We start from the raw sequence: 12,371 nt of genomic DNA on the forward strand, positions 1-12,371 counted from the left end.
ATGGCTTTAACAAAGAGAAATTTATTCTCTCACAGTCTAGTAGGCTACAAGTCCAAATTCAGGGCATCTGCTCCAGGGGAAGTCTTTCTCTTCTCTCTTGGCTCTGGAGGAAGGTCCTTGTCATCAATCTTCCCCGGTTGAGGAGCTTCTCAGCGCAGGGACCCTGGGTCCAAAGGACGTGCTATGCTGCCAGTGCTTCTTTCTGGGTAGTATGAGGTCCCCCACTCTATGCTCGCTTCCCTTTACTTTTTATCTCTTGTAAGATAAAAGGTGATGCAGGCCACACCGCAGGGAAACTCCCTTTACATTGGATCAGGCATGTGACCTAAAGTAAGGGTGTTACATCCCACCCTAGTCCTCTTTAACAATCTAAACTTGTCTCATTAACCACAGGCAGAGATTAGGATTTACAACACACAGGAAAATCAGATCATATGACAAAATGTTAGATAATCACACAATACTGAGAATCATGGCCCAGCCAAGTTGACAGATACTTTTGGGGGACACAATTCAATCCATGACACCTTGTAAGTATGTTAATGAATGCATTTGGAATGCAAGTTGATTGAGGTATGTACAATGTCGGTGTGCCAAACACTGGAAATAGGCAGAGAAAAAAATTGGGTTACTGTTCTCACTGAGCCAATGGCTGAGCAGAAAAGACAAATAAGCAATAATGATGTATAGTAAGTACTATGATAACGGAAGTACAGTGGATCTAACTAATCTGGGGATGAATGGAGGCTAGCCAGGGTTTAGGAAGATGGTTTATGCAAAAGGACCACAATGAGCAAACATTTGAGAGGAAGGATATTTGAAAGGAATTCACTAGGGGTAGCATACTGAGGGAGTCCCTGGTGGTGCAAATGGTTAACACACTCAGCTGCTAACCAAAAAGTCGGAGGTTTGAGTCCATCTAGAGACACATTTGAGGAAAGGCCTGTCAATCTATTTCTGAAAAATCAACCATTGAAAACCTTGTGGAGAATAGTTCTACTTTGACACACATAGGGTCACAATGAATCAGAATCAACTCGGTGGCAACTGGTTTGAGTGTGTGTAGGAGGGTGAGGTGGGTGATGGCATAGTGGTATAAAAATGGCTTGGTAGCAGTATCTGACCTCCTCTAATTTCATAAGGGGGAAGGAGAACCAAGATCAACAGCCCAAGGCTGACTCCCATGAGGTGGAGGCCAGACAAGCCTCCTCTCTATGCCATCTTTACTAATTCTGAAACCAATCATCCCTCACACAGCATTCTCTACTTCTCTGCTGGGTCCAATGATTCGTGGCAATGATCACACAGAACTCACAGACCATACTCACAATTATGGGGTTTATTAGGGAAGTAACAGGTTACAGCTCTCTTGCTCTCTCTCTCTCTGTTTCCTGCTTCCAGGAGCTTCTCATCACAGGGACCCTGGGTCCAAAGGATGTGCTCTCTGCTCCTGGTTGTTATTCCTTGGTGGTGGTAGAATCCTTCTCTGCGCTCTGGAATTGGCTCTCGTTTAAGGCAAAACTGACCAATCACCTTGGTGGGCCACAATTACCTTATCTCACAGTCCTGCCCAATGACCTGGGTGAAAGTTACAAGACCATGGCGAGAAAGGCCGTATTAAGTAATTCATTACACTACAAGTGGCTAGAGATTAGTTTACCCAGGCTGCAGGGGCAGTTGGTACTTTATTTACTGAAAAATTTAAGCAGCAGAATGACATAACCAGATTTGAGTTTTTAAAGAGTTTATCTTAGTACTTTAGTGTGGAGAATGGGTAAGAGGGGGGAAGACAGGAGGCTGAGAAACTGGTTAGGAGGTTATTACAGTAATGTAAGAAAGAAATAGTAAGGGTGACTCAGATTAAAATGATAGTAGAGATGGAGAAAAATAATTGGATTTGATAGAGTGTGTATTTCTTCCAATTTAAGGCCCATCTTCGATTTAATATCTACCTTAGGGGCGAGGGAACGATACTACACTGAAGTTTAGTCTAATGTGCCTAATTAGTGTGGTCCTGGACTGGAATCTTAGAAATGCAAAATCTCAAGCCTGACCTACTGAATTAGATTCTGTATTTTGCCAAAAACCCAAAGTAATTTGTAGGTTCCTTAAATGAGAAGCACTAGTTTACATTTATATATCTCCTGCTTTATTATCATAATCAACATTTGAGTCTAAGCTTTTAAATTCATATTCTTCTGAATTGCATTCATGCAAATACAAGCAGTGTTTTATAATCCACCCTTCAGTATCTTGGACTCCACAGTACCCTTGAATAGGAAGTATTTTAAAGCTTATCAGAGAATTTAAGGGTTTTGAAAGTATTTCTCATTTAGTTAAACTCAGTTTTTTTTTTTACTCAGTTGAATTATATATATAATTATATATAACTAAACTTAAAAAATCTTTTCTTGAAAATTAGGTGTAAACTTTGTACAAACAAATATTTTGTGCCTCATAAGTAATGCTCTTTCACTAAGCATATAGTTTAGTTGCCCTCAAGTTGGCTCTGTCTCATGGCGACCCCATATACATACAACAAAATGAAATGCCCAGAGACGTGGCCCAAGATGGCGGCTTAGTCTCACACACACACCATGCCATCCCCCTACAGCAAATAACAGAGAAATCAAGTGAAACAGATACAGATGACAATCTGGGAACCCAGAACAACAAACGGAGGGATGAAGAATTAATTAGATTGAACACCAAAGGGAAGGAGAAAACTGAATGAAAACAATAAATGAGGAGACTTATGGACTGAAGGCGCCCTGCCAGTTGGCCTGGAGCAGCGTGGCCATCTTGAGACAAAGTGAGCAGTGTTTCTGGGCGAGGAGCACAGGAAGGTAACTTCAGAATCCTCAACAGGAGACAAAGATACGGTGTAGACAAACCTGGAGTGAAGCAAGGTGAGCAGAACATGAACTAGTTCTATGGAGGGACCACGCAAGATGGCAGGGGAGAGCCCTAGGGATCCAGGTGACCATAGAGCAGGAGGGACCCAGGAAACAGGGATAGAACTACTCACCAGCAGATGTCCCCAATCATTCTGGTGGTTGGCGCTTGCGGAATAGAGGATCTTTGGAGTGGTGGCTAGAGATATCCCACCCAAACAGACGCTGGACAGCCCCTCTCCTTGCGTCTGGAGGCTGGGTCCCGATCTCCAGCTGCACTCTATGGGGAGTGCTCTGGCTCCCACACCACAGACTAGGGGAACATGCTCCTCTCCTTCTCTCCCCGTTCCCTCCTGGGGACCAGCAGTGTACCCTCCTTCCCCCCGCCAGCCCAGTGATCCATGGCATGCACTCCTGCTCTGTCAGACCTGTGAAATTGGACCGAAGGCTCGCACTAACCCTGCCCAAAACTGCACTGTCCTACCCGCCTGGTGATCTGTGGCACATGCTCCCGTGCTGTCAAACCTGCCACTGAAGGCTCATGCCTGCTCCACTTACCCCCATGCCATGCTACTGCTTCGCAATCAGTGGTATATGCTCCCACCACCTGACCAGTGACTGGAGGTACGAGACCCCATTCTCCTCCACCCCTTCTGCCCCACCCACATGGCAACCAGAGGTGCAAGTTCCCATGCCACCAACCCAGTGACCAGTGACCCATGCACCCTTGACCTGACCACTAAACAACCAACAGTGTGCATACACGTCAACCCAGTAACCAGCAAGAATGCTTCCTTCACGCATGCCCCAGTGTCATCAGCAACACCAGTCACATCTTGATGGGTGCCATCTGCACCTGTGCCAAATGACAAACAGGAGATCTTTGTGCCCTCATCCAACATCCACCCGGCTGCAATATCACACATCACACACTGGAACAGTTTCTGCACTTGCACTGAAACCCCTTGATACCCCGCCACCTACTGAGACACCAATTTGTGTGGGCATAGTGGGCCTACCGCCTCCATTTGGGCAGCACTCCTCACAGCAGATATGGACATATCCTGCCCTGACTGCCGGAGAATGCACTGACTGCTAGCACCAACCCAGAAGGAACCCATGGTCCCACAAAGGCTGCTGGGGACCCTGACCACACAACACTTGTCATCCAATATCAGGGAAAAAATCTGCTCTCCCACCTCCACTCAATCTGGTAAAGGAAAATATACGAGCCTAGCCACAGAGGACTCACAAGTGGGTGTAACCCATCATATCTACTAGTAAGTGGAAATCACTGCAAGCCAATAGACACCACCAAAGTCACACATAGACCAGAACCACAAAACAACAACAATTAAAGTAATACAAAGGAAGAAAGACATTCTAAAGAGAAAGAGGAGAAATAAAGCTCCAGATACATCAAAACAAAACAAAACAAACAAAGCACAAAACAAACATAAATACATTCATGGGTCACTTAACGTCCAGAATACACTCGGTGAAATAGGACGTTATGTGATTTGGATGTTGTGCCAACACTGTATTATGGATGAAGGTCCTTTCAGGCATTTGCTTCCAGAATAAAGAGGTTTCATCCATATTAAAATTTTTCTGGAGCAAATAACCTCCCTCTACAGTTAGTCTATCTAAGATTTCAACAAATTCTTCAGCTGCCTTCACATCAGCACTCATAGACTCACCACTCTCTCATTATGCAGCAGGTAGCACTAAGCTTGATATTATAGTCTGACCTTGCTTTAAACATCTCAAACAAGCCTCGTGCCTTAGCAGTAATTGTCAATGTACTGAGAGGGATTCACTTCTATGTTTGTTCCTCAATCCACATCATTACCGACTTCTCTATATCTGATATAGCTCCCTCTCATATTTTCGTTAGCCTTGTAGCTTTCAGTGGAGCTGATCCTTTAACAGCTTGGAGAATTTTTCTTTGTTTTTGAGGATCATCGTGATTGTTGAGTGTGACATGCCTAAATCCACTACATCTCGTTCTCTGATCAGAATTTCTAGACTCTGTTATAACCTTATGGGACCATGGCCATATATGTGGTTAGACATTGCCCAAATGGATGTTATGCAGTGCAGGACTGTATAATCAATAAAGACATATATAAATAAATACATAAACACTGTAATGCCTCAGAGACAGCGGACAGTAATAAATCATACGAAGAAACAGGATAAGATGGCTTAAACAAGTGAGCAAAACAAAGGGGCAGAAAACCTTCCTGAGGAAGAAAAGGTAATAGAACCACCTGATGAGGAATTCAAAAGACTTATTATATGTAGGCTACTCAAAGAGATTAAGGAAAATACAGGCAAAATCCTAGAAGAATTCAGAAAAACAATATAAGAACAAAATGACAAAATAGGTAGACAATTAGAAATCACACAAAAAGAACAACTAGAAATCCAAAAGACTAACTATAAAATATCAGAAATAGATAACTCAATGGAAGGACATAAAAGGTGGAATTGAATTGTTGGAAGAATCAGTGAAACAGAGGACAAATCCCTTGATACTAATTTATTCGAGGAACAATCAGAAAAAAGAATGAAGAAAAATAAAGAAAGCCTAAGAGTTATGTGGGGCACTATTAAGAGGAATAATTTAGGCATAATAGGAATTCCAGAAGAGGAGAAAAAAAGTACAGAGAGAATTTTTGAAGATTTACTGGCAGAAAACTTCCCTAATATCATGAAAGACAAGAAATGAGAATGAAAACACAACATACCAAAACCTTTAGGATACAGCAAAAGCAGTGCTCAGAGGAGAATTTATAGCAATAAATGCACACATCAAAAAAAAAGAAGAAAGGGCCAAAATCAATAGCTTAACCCTACAACTCAAAAAAATAGAAAAGGAGCAGCAAAGAAAGTCCACACCAGGAGAAAGGAAATAATAAAGATTAGAGCAGAAATAAATGAAATAGAAAACAGAAAAACAATAGAATCAACAAGAAAAGAAATTGGTTGTTTGATAGGATCAATAAAATTGAGAAACCACTGGCCAATTGACAATGAAAAAACAAAAACAAAAATGAAAAGAAGCAAATAAACAAAATATGAAATGAGATGGGTGGCATTACAACAGAACCAACTGAAATAAAAAGAATCGTAACAGAATATTATGAAAAATTGTACTCCAACAAATTTGAAAACCTAGAAGAAATAGACAAATTTCTAGACACACACTGCCTACCTAAACTAACAGAAATAGAGGTAGACCTATAACAAAAAAAAAAAAGAAATTGAAGATGTGATAAACCCCCTACTCCCTAAAAAAAAACCCCAGCACAAATGGCTTCACTGGAGAATTCTACCCAGCATTCAGAGAAGAGTTGACACTAATTTAACTCAAACTATTCCAGAATGTAGAAAAGGAAGGAATACTCTCTAATTCATTCTATGAAGCAAACATAATCCTGATGCCAAAGCCCGGCAAAGACATGGCTAAAAAAGAATATTACAAACCAATATCCCTCATGAATACAGATGCAAACATTCTCAACAAAATTTAGCCAATAGAATTCAACAGAATATCAAAAAAATAATACATCATGATCAAATGGGATTCATACCAGGAATGCAAGGATGATTCAACATTAGAAAATCAATCAACATAATTCACCACATAGATAAAACAAAGGAAAAGAATCATGTGATCATCTCAATCAATGCAGAAAAGGCATTTCATAAAATCCTAGACCGTTTCCTGATAAAAACTCTCAGCAAAATAGAAATAGAAGGAAAATTCCTCAACATAATTAAGGGCATATATGCAAAACCAACAGCCAACTTTATTCTCAATGGAGAAGGATTGAGAGCGCTCCCCTTGAGAATGGGAACGAGACAAGGATGCCCTTTATCATCATTCTTATTTAATATTGTACTAGAAGTCCTAGCCAGAGCAATAAGGCAAATAAGGGAAAGAGTATCCAAATTGGAGAGCAAAAAGTAAAACTATTCTTATTTGCAGATGACATGATCCTATACATAGAAAATCTCAGAGACTCCACTAGAAAGTTTCAGGAACTAACAGCAGGATTCAGCAAAGTGGCAGTGTGTAAGATCCACACACACAAAAATCAGCTGAGTTCCTCTACACTAACAAGAAGAACTCTGAAAAAGAAATCAGGAGAACAATACTGTTTACAATAGCCCTCCCAAAGGATAAAATACCTAGGAATAAACCTAACCAGGGATGTAAAAGAGTTATACAAGGAAAACTATAACATACTAATGCAAGAAACTAAAACAGAGCTACCTACCTGGAAAAACATTCCATGCTCATGGATTGGAACACTTAACATTTTGAAAATGTCAATACTACCAAAAGCAATCTGTAGGTATAATGCAATTCTTATCCAAATCCCAACAATGTTCTTTAACGAAATGAAAAAACTAATCTCCAACTTTATATAGAAAAGAAGGAGACCCCCAATAGCTAAATCAATACTGAAGAAGGAGAACGAAGTAGGAGGCCTCACACCTCCTGATCTCAAAACTTATTATACAGCCACAGTAATCAAAACAATCTGGTACTTGTTCGAGGACAGACACATAGACCAATGGAATAGAATTGAGAACCCTATAGTAAATCCATCTGTCTACAGGCAGCTGACCTTCAAGAAAGGGTCAAAGTCAATTTAATGGGGAAGAAACAGTCTCTTTAACAAACAGTGCTGGCAAAACTGGATATCCATATGCAGAAAAATGAATCAGGATTCATACTTCACACCATGCACAAAAACTAAATCAAAATGGATAAAAGACCTAATGTAAAGCTAATACTACAAAGTTCCTGAAAGAAAACATAAGGTCAAAACTAAGGGACCTAATTTTTGGCATAGTCAAACACAACTATCAAACACAACTAAAAATGTATGAATAACAGAAGATAAATTAGATAACCTCATAAAAATTAAATACTTTGAAGACTTTACCAAGAGAGTAAAAAGATAACCTACAAACCGGGAAAAAATCTTTGGAAAGGACATATCTGATAGGGATCTAATCTCTAAAATATATAGAAAACTTCAACAATTCAATGACAAAAAAACAAACAATCCAATCAAAAAATGGGCAAACAATATGAACAGACATTTCACCAAAGAAGATAGTCAGGTGGCCAACAAATACATGAAAAGATACTTGTGATCATTAGCCATTAGAGAGACGCAAATCAAAACTGCAATGAGATACCATCTCTCTCACCCCTGCAAAAATGGCAATGATCAAAAAAAACAGAAAACAACAAATGCTGGCAAGCTGGTGAGGGGATTGGAACTCTTATACATTGGTAGTGGGATTGTAAAATGGTGTAATCGCTATGGAAAACAGTATGGCGCTTCCTCAAAAAGCTAGAAATAGAAATACCTTATGATCCAGCAATCCCACTCCTAGATACATATCCTAGAGATACAAGAGTAATGGCATGAATAGATACATGCACATCTATGTTCACTGCAGCATTATTCACAATAGCAAAAAGATGGAAACAACCTAAGGGCCCATCAACAGATGAATGGATACAACAAAATTGTGGTAATACATACAACTATAAAGAATAATGAGGAGTCTGGAAAACATCTTATACCACAAATGGATTTGTAGGATATTATGCTGAGTAAAATACGTCAATCACAAAAAGACAAGTATTGTATGGTGTCACTATTACAAAAGTCAAGAAAAGATACACTCAGAAAGCAAAGTTGATGGTTACCAGGAATAGGAGGGAGAAGGAGGGGGAATCACTTTGTCGATAGTAGACACTTTGTTACTTTTGATGTTGGGAAAGGCAATCCCAAATATGGGTGAAGTCTGCACAATATGACCAAGACAAATAAAGACACTAAGAAGTACATGAGAAAAATGGACAATTTTGGTAAATGCCGTAACATATAACATTTTACAACAGTAAAAACAATAAAAAAATATATGTGTGGTTACATAGGTAGAAAAGCATATACATGTATAGGAAGGCATATGCAAGTAAATGCATGTGCATATATAGGTGTATCTGTAGGCATCTGTATATACATGTTTGTGTGTTCTGCATGTACATCCACATATATAACAAACCACATAGGGAGCCAGGTTGTGTCAGCTGCATCATAGTAACACACAAGCCACCACATAGTACAACAAAATGACAGATGGATGATGGAAACATACACAGGTCATGGCAATATCCTGTACCTTTGAAAAACCTGTTTATGCTAAGAAATTTCTTACTATGTTACTTTTAATTATGTTCCCCAAATGTAACAGATAATCTTCTGTTTACATATTAATCTTTCAGTATTATGTCACAGACCTTTGTGAGGTGTTAAAATGAGGGAGGAAAAATGCATCTCAAATTTAAGAAAATATATTTAGCAAGCAGTATGAATAAATGGAACTCGGCATCAGAATTGGAAGAAGACTCATTAACAACCTTCGATATGCACATGACACAACCTTGCTGGCAGAAAGTGAAGAGGACTTGAAGCACTTACTGATGAAGATCAAAGACCACAGCCTTCAGTATGGATTACACTTCAACATAAAACAAAAATCCTCACAACTGGACCAATAATCAACATAACGATAAACAGAGAAAAGATTGAAGTTGTCAATGATTTCATTTTACTTGGATCCGCAAGCAATGCCCATGGAAACGACAGTCAAGAAATCAAATGATGCATTGATTGCACTGGGCAAATCTGCTGCAAAAAGACCTCTTTCAAGTGTTAAAAAACAAAGATGTCACTTTAAGGACCAAGGTACACCTGATCCAAGCCATAGTGTTTTCAATAGTCTCATATGCAAGCAAAAGCTGGGCAATGAAGAAGGAAGACCGAAGAAGAATTGATACTTTTGATTTTTGGTATTGGCGAAGAATACTGAATATACTATGGACTGTAAAAAGGATGAACAAGTCTGTCTTAGAAGAAGGACAACCAGAATGCTCCTTAGAAGCAAGGATGGCGAGACTTACATACTTTGGACATGTTATCAGGAGGGACCAGTCCCTGGAGAAGGACATCATGCTTGTAGAGGGTCGGTGAAAAAGAGGAAGATCCTCAATGCGATGGATTGACACAATGGCTGCAACAATGGGTTCAAACATAGCAACGATTGTGAGGATGGTGCAGGACCTGGCAGTGTTTCTGCATAGGGTTGCTGTAAGTCGGAACCTACTCAATGGCACCTAACAACAACATCAATACATGAATTGGATGTGAGGAGAGAGAGAGGAGAGGAAAGGAGAAACCACTAAGAGTTCATGAACTTTACCCCATCCATATGTCTTCCCTCAGCCTTGTCACCTTCTGTTTCAGTGAGCCTAGATTCGTTAGACTAGAAATCTGATCTGTGTCTTCAAATTCTGATCGTTGTCAGTCTGTTGTTATTTCAACTAGAAACCTAAATACTACAGTTGAGAACTTTTTAATGAACACCCCAAAAAATCAAAATGTTTAAATATAAACCTATTTGACAGTAAAATTAAATACTTTAATTGTTGGCTATAAAGATGGTGGCTTCCTGGAAGATTGGTTGTTCAAATACACGGTAGTCTTGAAAATATGTCAGGGCTGGAAATCATGTAGAGATCATCCCCAGCATCCTGCTTCCATCACAGAAAGGTGATAGAAAACTCAACTAAACTGGCTTAAGCATTAGCTCATTGATTTGATGAGCAAAGGGACCCGTAGTCTGGTGGAGCCCTGCAATCCCACCAGGAGAAAGAGAAGAAACAAACAGCTAAACTGTGGCCCAGTGGGCATTCCAGTTCTGAAGAGTTATGAGAATCAGGCACTGGGGCTAAGATCAGTGTGGGCAGCCATGGTAAGGGCGAAGGAAATGCAACCAGGGCTCATGAATGACTGTTGCCCACTGCATGGACATCTGCCTGCAAAATCCAGGTGTGTATGCTGTGGGTCAACTGCCTAGATCTGTCTGAGGAAAAGTTGTTGCCAAAACTAGAGTGGTCTAATCAGCTCCAACACCAATACCCTTGGTGTCTTTAAAAGGATGAATTCAATATTTGTACGATCAAAATGCAGACTCAACAAGAGTCATTTAGTGCTGATGGTTATAGCCTAGATGTCAAGTCTGACCTCCGACCCCTGAGAGCTGCTTTAAATGTTGGCATAAATGAACTGAAGATTGTTTCCTGTTCCATTTTTAACCGGAAAAGCCTCAACTGGCAAAAGACTAAACAACCAGTTATGGAGCGTGGTCAGACCATCCCACCACATATGTTTTTTACACTGTCCTTACTCACACGTGCCTGCTGTGCAGCCCCTGTTCTCTCAGCAGAGCACGTGAAGAAAATGGTTCCGGTGCTCATGTTTCTTCTTTGGTGTCACTTGTATCTACTGTGGAGTCAATGAGAGGGAGAAGATGAGCTGGTAGTCTGGATGCCAAGGGAGTGAGGTCAAGTATGAGATGACACTTACTGGGGCCCTCAATCTGCACAACTGTGGGAACAAACTGCTGGAGTGGCCTTGCTGGAAGAGGAGGACAAGTTCTCTGAGACTGAGGTCACCATCTGAGCCATCCCTGCCACTGCAGCGTATTTCGCCACCTTTTCCTTCCTGAAGGCAGTGGTGGAGAGGGCCGCTGTCAAAGATGCTGGGGCAAGTTGCTCAACCTCTCTGAGCCTTGGTTTCTTACTCTGTGTAGGGACATTTGGCCCAGGGCACTGGTTCTCAAATGGAACACCATGAAACTTCTGGAGGTTCTAACAGTTAGTGGAGGGCTCTAGTAGGAAATGGGGAAGTTCTGGGAGGAACCCCAGGGACTCAGAGCACTCAGCCTCAATGATTGTCAGCTGACACCCAACTCTCCGTTTTTCAGTTTTATTTCTGTGACTGTCCCACATGATTTCATCAGTGAAATAAAAATTGGAGAATCCCTTAAAAAAAAAAAAAAAAACTAAAGTCTATCAAAAGAAAATGTGAGATGAGAAACCAAAGATGAACTTCTTAAAACATAAAATCAGCAAAAGGTTTGTATCAGAGAACAACATCTATAAATAAATAAGAAAAGAACAATACAAGAATAAAAAAAAAAAAAGACAATAAGAATTACTCAGAAAAGGAAACCCAAATGCCCAATATACATATGAAAAATATACTCAGGAAGATAAGCCCCAGATGTGAAAAATTTTAAATATCCAACAATCCTAAGTTTTGTTAAGGTTGTGAACAGGATGTCTTCTGTACTGCTGGTGCGAGTCTAATCAGTACAGTCATTTTGCAAAATAACTTGGCAAAATCTAGTAAGAGTGAAGATGTGCAAACCCTAAGAACAAGCAATACCATTCCTTGGCATATGCCTTAGAGAAATTCTCTCGCAACTACTTAAAAAATATACAAAAATATTCATAGTAGAGTTGTGTGAAATTGTCAAAAAATTGGCAGTAACTAATGGTGAGAAAGAAGTCCTGAGAGGTAGAATTTTATATAT

Source organism: Trichechus manatus, unplaced genomic scaffold (assembly GCF_000243295.1).
Source record: "Trichechus manatus latirostris isolate Lorelei unplaced genomic scaffold, TriManLat1.0 scaffold00225, whole genome shotgun sequence".
NCBI lineage: Eukaryota > Metazoa > Chordata > Mammalia > Sirenia > Trichechidae > Trichechus > Trichechus manatus.